We start from the raw sequence: 16,037 nt of genomic DNA on the forward strand, positions 1-16,037 counted from the left end.
ATAATTATCCATTACAGCTTCAAAATTTTCTCCCAATTGATTGATCAAATCACTTATTTTCTCAATAGTTGTTATGCTTCTATCCCATGAAATTGTTCCTAAGGTGGGGAATTAATTATGTACATAGAAAGATATACAGATAAGTAGGGAATCAAACTTACATGTTGATTTCTTCGCTTTTTTTATTGCTTCAAGATTCTTAGGTAATTGTTACAGTTGCAACTCGACAAGATCATAACTATGATCTTTCTTTACAATCTTATATCCTAGGCCCACTATAATGCAAGGTACACTATTTAGTCAATAAGATTGATAGAACTTTTTTGCAATGACATGTATTGTAACTTCAATAGTTGGATATGTAATCTCATCGATCGACATACCATGACCATTGCATTTTGCCTTTCTTTTTTTCTGCTCAATATTATCCCTTGCGACACTTTTTATCTTCTTTAGTCTATCCAAAGTAGGATAACTAGTAACTCAACTAATGATTGCCTTGTTAATATTCACTGGTCCTTGCTCGAACCAAATCTTAATGTCATGAACTTGGTTCGACACATTCTTTATCCACTCAACCTTCAAAAACCTTGGAAAGGCTAGAGAACGGGTCAACCCTTTCTCGGTAACAATGTTTTGTTCATCCCACAATACTCCATTATTACATAATTTCTCATATACTTCTTGAAGTTCATAATCTCCAATTTCTATCACTTTGCACATGTAACATGATCTTACATTGTGAATCATAAATACTCTAGGTGTAATTGATGATAGGGTGCCAAATTCATCACCAGTCAATGCAATGTTAGGATATTCCCTGAAATTTGGTGGACATTGATTGTTCCTCATAATTTGTGCATTGTTCTCCCTCAAAATTTCCTTAGTAGACACAAATGTAGAGGATGCCATTTTCAAACTAGGGTTCAAACAAATTTTCTTCAACAACTTCGAAAATAACTTAGCTCGGTATTGAAAAATTCACTTAATGATTTCTTCAAATTTTGTTAATGGCATGTTGAGATTCACTTTTGATGTCATTGAAATCACCTTAATCACCTTTGAATCACTTGGTAAAATGAAAATGAGTACCAATATTTGATATGTACCTTCAATCTTGTTTATTTAGGTCTACAATAAATGTATTTGTACTCTGGTAGTGCACAATAGTTGTCTTGGCCTTAAAAAGTTATTTTTGTACTTCTTTTATTCCAATACTTAGACACTATCACCTTGCTTAGTTAATACCATTTCATTCGTCCCATACATCAACTCGGTCAATGTAATCTCTTGTTCAATATAGATTGTATTACTGCTACTCGACACTTGATAGTGAAACATATTCTATTACACAATTCTTCTCTTAGAATTTTTTCCTAATGCATCTTTATTCATATTGATGTGGACTTTTACTCACATTCCTTATTAGGAACTAGTGTATGATATAGCATTCAAATATATATTCCCTTACATACCTTCTTTTCTTAGTTAGATGTAATGTGATCACTTGATCCATTGGATTGGGTGATCTCAACCTTGTTTTATCTACTGCTTCCAAATTCTACTATCTCTTTCCATGATTTATTCATCTCAACTTTCCCTTTTACTTTGTTTCTTTTATTGTTTGGTGTTAGTGCTCAGGTCCTCAAGTTCTTACTAACATGTCCAACCTTAAGACAATTAAAATAAACTAGGTTTCCATTTAACCATTTCTTATAATTACCTCTGAAATTTGTCTTAATGCATTTATCTCAAATGTGCCCCATACTCTCCACAATAATGAAAATTATACCATGTGTTGTAATCTAAATTGTACAACAGTTATCTTGCTTAGGTGCATGTGTTTTCCTTTTAGATGTCTAGTTGGATTTTTCTTTGGATTTGCATTCATAATCTATACGTCCATATTTCTGATAGTTGTAAAAATGTCCTTCAAATCTAGGTGTAGTAGGTGCATTACTTGTCTTTGACTTGCATTCATGTGCTTGGTGTCCTTGTTTCTTGTAATTAAAATAATTACCAGTAAACTTAGGTTTAGGGTTTTGCTTACCATTTTTGCTTCTACAAATGTTGGTTGTATACCCAAGTTTGACACAATGATGACAAGTAGGTTTGCCTTTGGATTTTGTATTTCTTTTCTCTCTACTCTTTGATGAATTTCCTTCCTCAGTAGATGTAGAGTGCTTGTTATGTCCTAGACCAAAAGTATCATTGGATGACCTTGGTGATCTCATTAGTTCTTCAAAGTAGCTGATAGCTTCACTTGGTTTCTTCATTCTTTCCATAAGTTCTTTCTTGGATCTCAACCCATTCCTTAGTTGGTCACTCTGTGATCTCAAATTTGTGATCTATATGTCCTTTTTGTTCAACTCCTAATTTACAAGTAACAGTTAATTCATCATATCCAACCAATTATTTGCAAGATTTTGCACATCAATTGTATTTATTAAAGTCTAGTAGCCATTTGTCTTTTTTCTTCTTTTGCCATGATCTTTTCTTCTTCAACTTTCTTCTTTTGTTCAGTCACTTCACATAGTCTTACTGATTGAATTTCTTGTTCTCTTTTGAGTTCTTTGACTTCTTTACCTATACTGTTGTTATTCTCCAATAGATCTACTATTGTTGCATCATTGTCACCAGTATTTCCACTATTAAGAAAGTCCATGACATCAAATTCATTATATAGCATGTCATTCTGTTGAATGATAATGTTTTTCCTTTTCTTTAAGGATTTCCTTAACTCCTCTTTTTCTCCTTCAATTTGTTGTAGTATGATTTGGATTTCAATCATATGGTTCTCAATGATCTTTCCCAATTTGTAGTCCTCCATTTCCAAGATCTAATCCTCTCAAGTTGTTAGACTTCTTTCAAGAGAACTAAGCTCTAATATCAATTGTCTGAAGTCTTATTGGGAAACAAGATACTGAGAGGGGGGAGTAACATAGGATCTATAAAACTTTTCACTGATTAAAAAATAAACTGTATTCACACCTAATCCATCTCATATCTTAGATCTCATACCATATAATCATAAACTTGTAATTCTGAAATGAAATCTATCTAAGCATAACATCCATGAAAACATAAACACATAATACAAATATTTTGGTAACCCATAAACACTTCAAGATGAAGGTAAAACTGGGGTTGGGATGAAACCCACAAATCTTTACTATTACAACAACAAAGTTTTCCTATTAGGGCTAAAATTTGATCACTTCTGATGATCTATCTTATGAGGGGTTTGCTCTATTAAAAGTTTTTAAGACTACATTAGGTCTTACCTTGATTACAGGATTTTACACATACAATGAAGTAAGGACTCTACTAGGATATTTAAATATGTCTATTAAAACCACTTTGTTAAGAGATTTTCCCTAACTCAATCTATCAAAACTAGTTTAGTACTTGATCCTTTCTCAGAAAGTTCTTTACAAATCTCTCTTCAATATCTCAAACTGATCTCTTTATGTGATATGCTCTATTATGTCCTTCACTTCTCTGGTTGTTATGTCTGATCTCCTTATCTGACTTAGCTTTCCTTGCTCTGTACTTAGATTGTTCTCTCCTTCACACTCACTTCCACTCTCACACTTCTTTCTCATAATGATTTAGAGTTATAACCCTTCTTAAATAGATAATCGTAGAAAGTTCTAGATCTTGATCAACGATCCATATTTCATGTTTTTGTTATTTTATCCTTCTAATTTTTTGATTGGTTAATCTTCTTTTCTTGCAATTAATACCTTCTGACAAAATGCACAATCTTCTCCTTAACTATCTCTACAATCTTTAAATATCATGTAGAATTCAACTAAAATGATTTACATAAGTGTTTGTGTCATTAAAAAATGATATGTCAAAATTAGTTTACTTGGCACTTGAATGTTCTGATGCTTGGTCATAACTAACATTCATATTGTCACTTAGCTTCTATATGCTCAGCATAAACTAATTCACTTGACATTAACTAACTTTCCAATGTGTTGTCTTTAATGTGTTACTTGACATGTATGTTGACTTGGTCTCTATTGTTGTGCTCAACAACCTTTGACTTGATTGGCATAGAAATAAATGTAAACAAGTCCTTTGTAACTTAGCCTTCTTTGGATGGCTCGGTCGTAGTAATGACTGACCCACACTGCCTTGGAAATGACAAGTGTTAGACACTAATAGGAAACTTGAGCTTAGAGATCAATAGAAACAACCTTGTGTTCCCTTTGGTTCTTTTATCAACCATTTCTTTTCCTCACTACAATATATTTTGAACATGTTGCTTTGTCAGAATGCTACTCTCTTATTTATGGAATTTCAATTTACATGATTTCAAAATCATGCATGCAAATAATGTTTAAGAATAATTATTATCTTATATGTATTCTTGTATTATTTAACAATGTACATGGTGATGAAGAGGCACATAGAAACTAATAGATTCCACCCACAATTCAATAACTTGTCTCAAACTTATTTATAGCACTTTACTTGAGACACTTATGAACTTAATCAATATAGTTTAATTTGGACCAATGAAACTATGAAAATATTTCTCATTACTAGGAAACTTTCTATCAATCACCCAATCTTTATAGATACAACTTCTTACATCAAGAATCACCTCATGTTGTCTGATCGCCCTTGATTACACAAGTACATGAGTCCACTTTTTTTGCATAAATATATTAGACATATAAAAGTTGCATTTATAGACCTTAGGGACCCCAATTATGAAGAAATAAGGACACTTACTCAATACCCAAAGCCAACAAGGATTACTTGTACACACAAACAAGCCTTTTGTAAAATACAATACAATTGAGATAAGTGTTATGTTGTCATTGATGTCAAACCTTATTGGTAAGACAATGTTAGCTAATTTGAGTGAAATATCAAGATGATTGATGAAAAGGACTTCAGAAGATGGACATAACAAAAGGATCTAGAGGAAAGGTTGAGTTATGAAAAGAACTACAATGGAGACTTGATTAGTTAGACCTTGGCAAGATAAAGTCATTGTTTAATCATAACATAAGTTAAGAAGATGGGTGTACTAAAGCCTAGAAGAAGTGATCAAGGAATGTCCAAATGCATAGGTTTGACCGAGCAAAAGGGAAGAAGAGTAAATAATTCAAAGTTTAAGCCAAGTGATGCTAGTGTTGATCGAGCACCAGTACAAGTTGAGCAAAGATAGTGTCTTCAAAGTATCAGTATAAGTGTTAAATAGAAAATTTAGTAGCGACTGAGTAATCTAGTGATAACCCAGTGTCAGAACAAAGTGTTGGTCGATGGACAACATTTGATAGAAGATGAGGAAATAATGATTTCGAGCCAACATAGTTGATTTCTTGGAAAATGTAAAGTGTGTGGAAGATAAGGATAAATGACTTGGAACATTTAATTCAAGGGAACCATGTTTGATCATTCCTATGCAAGAATTCAAGGTGAAGTGTGGAAAATTTTCTAGAAGAGAAAAGAGGAGATAAAATGATGGAAGAATTTGATCAATCTGATCTAACCCTAAGATCTAGAGCAATGTTTAAGTGAAAAAAGATCAAAATTACCTATTTAAGGAGGTACAAGAGCTAACCTAAAAGAGGTTAGAGTAGTTGTTGATGCTATTGATTAGCAAACTTGAGCAGAAGGATGAGAAGATTTATGAAGAGTTGAAGTGTGATTTCTTGAAGGAGTGTCAAGAAGATCAGAGATTGAGATGACAATGAAGGCTAGTTAGTGGATAAGCATGTGAACCGAGCTATGATATGTATTTGCAAAGTGAGTTGTATTTGTCAAATCAAACCTGTTGTTACTTTCTAATCATTGTATAAGTATGTAAATAATTTAATCAAGGTGGCATTCTAATGGAATTTTGTGAAGTCTTCTAACAAGGCCACTCCTAATAGGGTGATTATATCCTTTAACAAGGTCACATTTAATAGTATATTTTGTAACCTTTAATAAGGTTGACTCCTAACAGAGCTCACTTTTGGAAAATGAAAAATGGTGACACATTACTAGTGGTTTTTCCCAAATTGGGTTTCCATGTTAAATCTTGGTGTCATAGTTGTGTGGATGTCATTTGAGATGTTTTACTGTTAATGTTTTACATTTTGCAAGTTTGATAAATATTAGGATAGTGGACTGCAAGTTTATGTAACTGATCATTTACTATAGAGATCGAGGTATTGTGTAGTGCCTGCCTCTAGTTTTCATTTTATTATTATTGCTAAACTCTTTTAGGCCAGTTTATGCTTGTTGATTAGTAGCACTATCTTTCAGATTATCATATATTGTTTCATATTCAGTTGATTTTATGATGATTATTATAGTGATTTCAGTTATTGATGATGATTAGTTAGATGGATTATCATATGTGTTTTCTTATGGATACTTACCGGATATTGCATGTGTATATTTTCTTTATGAATGATGTTTCTGATGTGGTTAAGAAAGGGAGTTGTAGTCACTTACTAGTCAGGATCTAGACAATGCACAATTTCCTGCCTTTGCCTATTTAGTTTAGTATATATGTTTTTGTACATGCGTGAATTTTATGCAAATTGCAGGTATTGGGTATCGACTTCCCTGAATTACCAGGATGAGCATACCCTATCACATTATCTCAATGATAAGAGAGGGGAGATAAATTCTTAAGTCCAAATCCTAAACCTTTAAACCATTTGTCCTAGAAAATTAGGACAATTATTTGAGTTGTTTACCTTTTGAATACATTGGATGACGTTAATTCGTGATTATAACCCATTAGTTTGATCTTGTATGTGTTTTTCTATGATGGGTTTTCATATTTTGTTTTATAAGTCTTTGGTGATTTTTCTATTAATTAAGTCAAATTAAATGATTTAATTAATGGAAAATTATTATGATATTTTAATATTTAATTAAATTTAATTAATTGGAAAATTAATTAAATAAAAAGAATTAAATTTGAATAAAAGTAACAAGTTTAATTTTAGAACGTGATAATATTTATTTAATTTAATAATAATATATTTAGAATTTATTTTTAAATAAATGATAACTGCTATTATTATTTGAGGTAATAAATATTTTATCAATTAAACGTTCGAAAATAAATTAAAAAGTAAAAAAAAAAAATTAATTTATTACAAGTTTTAAAATTGCATAATGCGTGCATGAGATTAAAAGTTAATAAATTAATTGGAAAGAGAAGTCAAGTGAAAATTAAATAAAGTTATCTTATAATTCAATAAACGTGCATGGAAAAGATTAAAAAAAGATAAAGAAAAGTCAATAAAGAGTTGAAGTCTGGTGAGCAGGGAGTCCTCTCGGGTGAATGCATAATTAGTGCCCCGATTTTAGGAGAGAACTCCTTATCACCAATTGAGGGTTCATTTTTGAAGGATCGCAAATTTTGGAAGAGGAAAAGAATTTCAGAAGAGAGAAGGTTTTGAGAGGAGAAATTTATCTCATGATCTTCTTGGGCATTGCAATTAGCATTAGAGTCTAGGTAGATGCTTGTGATTATTTGCATAGTTTATTACATTTCTTCTTTTCCTGTCTTCTTCGTGTCTACGAATGGTTTTCTGAATGATTCCTTGTGATGAGTGTTTCAATCTGGTGAAATTATAGTATGCATGTGAAATGTTCTATATGCAGAAAAATTAATATATCAAATAATCCTCCTTCAGTAGATTTAAAAGTGGAAATTGAACGGGAAGGGTTTGTATTAAATTCAAAAATTTAAATAGAGAATTCGATCAATCGATCGTATTTTCTCTATTAGATTAAGGCTGGAACTTTTTATTTAAAAATATATATTATAAAAAGGAATTTGTTTGATTTAAATTTTGTATCTATAAAATTTAATAAAATAAATTAATTGAAAAATTTTTTATTTTTTTTTAAAAAATATATATATATAAATAAAAATTAAATTAAATGAGGAAGGCATGGGGAAAAAACCCATACCCCCCCACCTCCGTACGCCAATAGCCACTGCTACTGCAGGTACTATGATAGTAGTACTATCACAGACCTACATCAATAGGTCTCCGCCCTTTTTAAAAGGATCGGTGGTTGTTTTAAAATAGTGCCTACTTTATTAAATCGTAGGGTTTAATCTTTATTAAATTTTAATTTTTTAAAAATGTTTTATATGTTATTTAATATAAATTTTAACTATTATTTATTAAATAAAGTTATATTAATTGTTTTTAATTTTTAATAATTAATTAAATATTTTTATTTATATATATAAATTATTAATTAATTTAACATAATATTTAATTTAATTTAATTAATGATTGGTAAATATTATTTATTAAGAAATTTGTTAATATATCTTTTTTATTAATTAATTAATAATTATTAATTTAGTAATGTAAATAATTATTGGAATTAATTTGAATTAATAATAAGTATCAATTAATAATGTTAATTATATTTATTATTTAATAATTCGATTATTAATAGAATTGGGAGTATTGTATTTAATAATCAATAATTATTAATTTAATAATTTAATAAATGATTATTATTACTTTTAAGCCATCTTATGATTTGTAATTGTAAATATGAGAATGGGATAAGTAGTAAGGTTAAAATATTAATTTTATGTACTCAAAAAATTATATTGAAATGAAATTGAAATCTTACTGTAAACTAAAACTATGTGTGTTCCAAAATCAAACCAAACTGTGAGACTATTTTGCTTTCTATGTTTTGTCTATGCTTTTGGGTTTTAGGATTTGACCTAGCTTTGACCAGTCTTAAGATGTTACCAAAGGCTTGGGGGTTATGTGATTGTGATGTTATGATGTTTGATTTCAATCTTTTAAACCCAACCATGGTAATGTGCCTAGTATGCTCTATGATGTGTGTTGGTCTATTGATTGTTATTGCTTTCAAGTGTTCTTGCGTGATGCTAAAGTGAATGTATGACCTACTTGACTTAACCTTTTTGGAGTCCTCAATCAGTTATATTTGGATTGCTTTCTAGTCACTTTTATAGGACTGAGGTGTTTGGTATGATTTGTTCTTGGTGATGTCATGTTATGACATATTTGACCTAACCATTTTGAGTCTTCGATTAGTATTTTTGGGATGCTTTCCAGTTGCTCATTGAGAACTGATGTGTTATTGTGAATTATCTTTTGATGTTTTCTAGTCACTTGTATAGGATTGAGGTGATTTTATATGATTATTTGATTTGTGTTTTTATGAGCCTAGGGTAGGTTATCTATATGTAATGTCAGGAAGTGGCTTGAAATGGAGGTCGGGGCCCTAAGTGGCTACTAGGGTAACCCATTGTAAGTTGTTTAATAAGTGAAAACACTACACTAAATGAGAGTAAAATGAACCTAATAAGATTCTTTATATGTTCTTGCCCATGCCTCGAGTGCTAGTATAGACTAGGATGGGAGTAGAGAATTCTTGGTTGTGACCTTGCATTCGTAATATGCCTTATCAGTACAAGAGGATATTAGTGGCCACATAGGCATCACTAGGGGGTCGAGTTCCTGAGAGATTGCTAGGGTAACTCTAGTGTGATTCATGCGATGACACTTGCCCACTTATATAGTAGGTTTCCTACGTGTCTTTATGTGCCTTTGGGTTTAGATGTCGATTTATCTTGGAACCTTTGAGTTAGATTACTTTTAGGATTTTCTAGACTTAGAGAGTACTTTTGATATTTGGATTGATATCCTATTTGGGACTTGAGACTATCTCCTTAGTGCGGTGGGAGTGGGCTTTTTGGGGTTACCATGCAGTCGGGTGGTAGTGCTTTTTACTCTTACCATTGAGATCCATCTATTGATACCGTGCTGGAGTTTCCTTGTCTGCATTTCCTTTCATTTTATCTTTGTATCATTATGATGGATGGTTATATCTTATATAATGGATGGTTTCATTTATTGAATTTACTTTGTGTCATGGATCTGAGGAGGAGGATGTAATTCTATTTTTATAAATGTATATTCCTTTAGCCTTTCATACCCTATGACATGTATATTGGATGATTGAGCATTTGAAATTTTATTTGCCAAGTGGCATTTGGAACAAATGTATATTATTTAAATGGAAATTGGACTTTTAATTATTCTTTCATATGGATGTGGTATTTGTTAGACTTAGTATTAATTAAATTTAAATGTAATTCAATGTCTTGGGTTCCTTAAGGAATGTAACCTGTTATGTATGCTTATTGATGATTGTATGTTATTGCTTCCGCCACATTATGTTTAACATGTATGTTATTCTATCTTTAAAAAAAATGTTTGGAAAACTTAGTAAAACTTTAGGTTAATTCTTTTGGATCCCTTGGCAGGCAAGGTGTTACATATTGAATGTTTAGATTTGAAGTATTTGAAGTGATTAAAAGATCAATTGGTACATCAAGACCAAAATCAAAATCTATCATATGGGTACACAAATAAATTACATATTCAAAAACTAGATTTCGAACACTAAAAATTTTATTTTTGAAGTTTTTTATATTCAATCTCTAAATACCTCAAATTTTGAAATCAATTGACAAGAAATTTCAAAAATATGAAAAACACTTCCACTTTTTGCCCAAAAGTGAGACCCAACTTCTTGCACAGAAAATAGTTTGGGATCAAGAGTTGTATCTTGGTTCAGCAGGAAGCAGAAATCCGTGGCTCTGAGTTCAGTAGAAGTAGAATACATAGCAGCTAGTGTGGCGACATGTGAAGCTATATGGCTTCAAAAATTGTTAGTAGCTTTGTTTGGTCAGAAGGTTGAGACTTTTGTGATACACTATGACAATTAGAGTTGCATCAAGTTGTCATGTCCCCATTTTTGGGTGACAGTTCGATTTAATTAATTTAATTAATCTGGTTGTCTAAAATAATGAATATTTTAAGGACGACTAATTAATTATTTTAATTAAATAAATAAATATTAAAAGATAACTTTATATTTAATAAAGTGACTTGGATTATAAAAATATTTAATAAAGTCACTTGAGGGATAAGATCAAAAATGTTCTAGAAGTCTCTGGAGAGGATGGAGAGAAAAGAATAAATAGGCACCCCGGGGCTCCATTCGAATCAGGCAGTTATTTTATCTCTCTTGTTTTCAGATTGTGATTTAATCACAGGTGCATTGTGGAACCTAGGGTTTCTACAATTGTCACAGTTGGCCATCGAGAACGATAACTCTCAATTGGTACGCAATTTTGAGGGTGTGAAATATCATCTGAATTATTGCAGATTGGAGGTGATGTTATAGTCATTTCATCAAAGAAAGAATCTGTGGGCTAAGGCCAAATCTAAGGATCATTGATTATTGGAAGGTTAGCTAGAGCAGAATTGATTGTCATTTAGACAAACTATTGCAGTATTGAGTGGGAATTCGAAGAGAAGCCGGGAAGAGAGTTAAAAGACAAGAATTCGATTTCGGTCAACATGTCAAGGAAATGTTCAAATTTTAAAGGACATTACTAGAAATGATTTATTTCCAGCAAGCAAAGTTTCGGTCACCTGTGTCGGCATCTTTTCTCATGATAATTTCGCCGTTTGTGGTCTAGCAGATATCGCAGGATTGAAGGTTTTGTATTGTAGATGAGCTCCTGTCATCACATCGAAGTTTGCCACACTTAAACGTATATATATATTGGTCGATCCATTTTAATTACTGAGGACGCATTATCTCTGGAGTTATCAGATTTAGCAATCTATGAGCCGGCAGCTACTACAAAAATCTAATTTGAGTGACCAGCGATGGCAAATCCGATAGCACTTTCACACATTGTCAGGATTCTGCACGGTGGCAGCAGCAACACCGTTTTCATCAGTCTAGGGGTTCGAAAATGAAGGTGGTTAAAAAATAATAGATAATTTGCAGTGGACGCTGGAATTGGGCAAGAAGCCATCATGGGTCAACAGCTCCGATTTGAGATTGTGGTGTCAGTCGACAAAGAACCTGTGCGATAGTTAGAGTGGAAAGCAGGTCAAGAAAATATCTAAGATCCAAGCCACCAGCATCCATCACCATTGGAGGTTGGGAAAAATTGCAAATTTGGATAATTTTGCAGGGGTCAGTATAATTTCTCCGCAAGTGGCAAATGCGATCTTTTCCAGATCAAGCGGAGTTCGAGTAGAATCAAGACTCAGACAAATTCAGGTTTCTTCTTTGACATTGCTTTAGATATATATATATATATATATATATATATATATATATATATATATATATATATATATATATATATATATATATATATATATATATATATATATATATATATATATATATATATATATATATATATATATATATATATATCATGTCCGGGCTCTGTATTCAATTATTAAATATTGAAGGTTTTTGCTTGTAATGAGAATCTTTCCTGAACATTGTTGGTTACACTGTTACTTTATGAATTTTGCTGGAGACAATACAAAATTAGCGAATACATCTCAAGTGCTTGACAAATTGTTATAGCTCAGTTTTGGGCATAATATTAGTAGCACTTTAAGACAGGATTATCTCAGTGGTATCAGAGCGTGTTTGCAAATTATTTGACAAATTGCCACAGTACAATATCAGGATTTAGTGCTTTTATAGTAAGGGTCATCACAGTGGTATCAGAGCGGTTTTCTTGCCATCCTGTGGGGTGAGAACCGACTTACATGAGTGATCAGCACTCTACTTCAACCAAGATGGACAGGTACAACACAAAATCTCTGAGGACACAGTCTTGGTCAAGTAATAGACATAGTATTCAGAGTCGGAATTGTGGAAAGGAGGACTATTCATGCATTCAGGATGAGCTCAGAAAAATCAGACATAACATGTCTGAACTGTTGGTTAAGCACCACCGTATGATTGACAGGCTGTCCGTCCCAGCTAAGGTGAATAAATCAACTAGATTCCATTTTGGAAAATCTTCTCACAAAGCGTTGACTGATACAATGAGAGATGTTACTAGGAACCTTAATGAGGAGTTCGAGAAACAAGTGTGCAACCGGTCAGAGGTTTCAGTTTGGTCACAGGAAGAAGTGGTGAAGGATATTACGCTGATGGATAGTAACTGTCAACTTGACACTCAAGTTGAGACAGTTGAATATGAGTTTCCCAAGGGTGATGTCTCAAGTACTCAGGGTAGTTTGGTTCTGACAAGCAATGATTACAGTGAAGTGAGTTCAGATGATGATGAAGATGTCATTGTGCATGATGATGAGATACCTGGTGAAAATGAGCAGACATCGAGCTTTTATGATTTTGCTGACAGAGAATACCAGGCTCAGTTAGATGCTTCGTCACATGAGGATGAAATTGGTGGTACTTCACATGATTGGTCCAGCCAGCTGAGGGTGAGCGAAGATAGTGTTGTGACTTCTTTATCTCATCATGACAGGATGCGGGAGATGATAGAAGAGCATATCTGAATGATTCAGTCACAAGGAAGACATAAGGGAGTTCAGGCAAAACCTTCTTGGTTTGACTTACAGGCAATTAGTGAAGGAATGGGAACCATGAAGTCAAGCTATTTACATCTTCTATCAGACCGTGACCATCTTCTTAGCCTTACCAAAGACTATTCAGATGCCTTGAGGAGGAAGGAGGAAAAAGTTTCCAAGTTTTCTTGTGAGCTTGAGGACAATCAAGCAACCTTGGTAAATACTCCTTTGGCTTTACAGGACTGGGAGAGACATGGGAATGAGCATGGCATGGAGCTAAGCTTAGTTTCATCTGGCACGTCTGACACTCAGCTTTCTACATTTGATGGGTCATATGTGGTTGTTGATAAAGTTACGCATTCATCTAGCATTCACATCCAGGATACAAGTACAAGGTCAGACAGGTTCATAGAGCTAGTTGATCACATTACTCAGGTAAGGAGTTTTCTTGAGCTACCAGCTGTTCCTTGTTTACGGATATGGACTCAAGAATGTTTCAGGGGCATTTGGGGTTCAGTTAACTGGAGATCTTTAACACTTAATAGTAGAAATGTTTGTTTGAGTGCTATCATGGATTTGATTAGCAGAATACACGGTGTTGTCTTTCCTAGTGCCAGCAGCTTGTCCGATGTTGGTATTGGTTTTTATACACTGGTATTGGGTCTGGTTTATATATGCAGACGACTGTTCTTGCTAGAAGGTGTTGAAGATTTTTCATATTTGGCAATGTGTACGGATGAGCCCTAGGATCATTTTGGCCTTGATGACATCTAGGAGGATGAAATGGACAGTTTTGAAGACACAACTTCTTTGACAGTTTCTTTGGGTACAGAAGAGCTTGACAACAGTACTACAACTTTTGACAATTTGGATATTGATATGGACCTTGGAGATGATTCGAGAGATATGGATGTTAATATTGAGGATACTCCTTTAGACAGAGCTCCAGAAGAAGCTTGTAGGAGACAGTTCAGCCAGAGCCATCGTGTGACTAGCCAGTTGAAAGTTAGTGAGCGAGACATTGCTATCGCTTGTGAGCACTTTGATATTGCTCGTCATTTGTTGGCCGTTATTGGTTGGGGTACTTCTATGATAGATGAGTTCAGCGGTGGTTATTTTTCTTTGGCAGAGATTCATGCCTTGAGTGAAGCTATCCGGATTTTGAAGCAGGATTACTTACGATTGGTAGCCGACCGTGATCACCTGGTTGAGTGGGGGAGTATAGCCTATAAGGCACTCTTGGATTGTGAAGAGGAGGTGAGTGAGCTTTCCCAGGAGCTCATAGTGACTACTGAGGCTTTAGAGGACACACGACGGGATCTACAGAAGTCACAGTTTCAGTTGAAGGAGGTGACCGTGGAGTTGGAGCATTTACGGTCAAAACCAGCCCCAGACCTAGTTCATTTGTCTATTGAGGTGGTTGGTGGTAAGTATACTCCTACAGTCGTTACTGAGGAACATGTTGTTGGGACTGACACACGTGTTCAGGGTTTGGAAGAAGTTGGTCTTAATGAGTTTGGAATACCGGTAGAGTCGATTGATTCTTCTCAAATAGATGACAGTGTGGTTCAGTTGAAAATGCCACCCTTACAGGAGGATCAGTTGTGGTGTAAAGGGAAGTATGTTAATGTTTCCTCATATAATTTTTACTGCACTGAACCATTCATGGAGTACTTGTTGGATAGTGCATGTGTTCATTTGGACTCACATAAGGTGACAGAAGGTGTTCTCATCCAAGATACTAGTGTTATTTGTAGATTGGTTGAGAAGATTATAGGGGTCCTTTCTACTATGCTACCTCACAGGGATCTCGAGGAGGGGTTAGTTGAGCAGAGTGCACAGGGACCTATCCGACTTACAGTTACTCAGAGTCAGAAATTGGAGCCATATGTTGATCACCAGTTCAGTGATGATGAGCTAGCAGCAGAATTTGGAGGATCTTACCGGCATTATACAGTAGGGTACGCTCATCATTTTTCTTTTGATACAGAGATAGAAGATTTTATTTCACGCAGATGTAGATTGGCTCCAGTTTCTTACCATCCATTAGGGGATAGATTGGCACCATCGTTTGAAAATAAAATTGGTAGTAGCAAGTTACTCAGCCTGCAGCATCGAGACACCCGGAGTAGTTTTTCAGAGATTGGATTTGATGGCAATGATTCAGGTACCTATGGCTGTTGTCATATCTACAATGCAGTTGGGTGCAGGTGTCTTTTTGACAGGGGCTTGAGTTTTGATAGAGTTGATGTTTCAGTTGGCTTGAGTTCCGCAGAATGCTTTCTTCTACCAACATTTACAGTTGGTTTTCAGATAATTTCATTAGAGTTGTCAGTTGTTTGGATGTTGAGTACAGTTTCTCAGATACTGGTATTGATGATTTCTCCACGGGAGTATGATGCGGATTGGGATGATACACAGATTTACATTTGGGATCCAGGCAGACTGATTGGTTCATGGTTCAGCCATTGCTTGGGGACAAGCAATTTCAAGAAGGGCGGACTGTCATGTCCCCATTTTTGGGTGACAGTTGGATTTAATTAATTTAATTAATCTGGTTGTCTAAAATAATGAATATTTTAAGGACGACTAATTAATTATTTTAATTAAATAAATAAATATTAAAAGATA

The sequence above is a fragment of the Cupressus sempervirens genome, chromosome 7, assembly GCF_028749045.1.
Source record: "Cupressus sempervirens isolate cs-2001-9-10 chromosome 7, ASM2874904v1, whole genome shotgun sequence".
Taxonomy (NCBI): domain Eukaryota; kingdom Viridiplantae; phylum Streptophyta; class Pinopsida; order Cupressales; family Cupressaceae; genus Cupressus; species Cupressus sempervirens.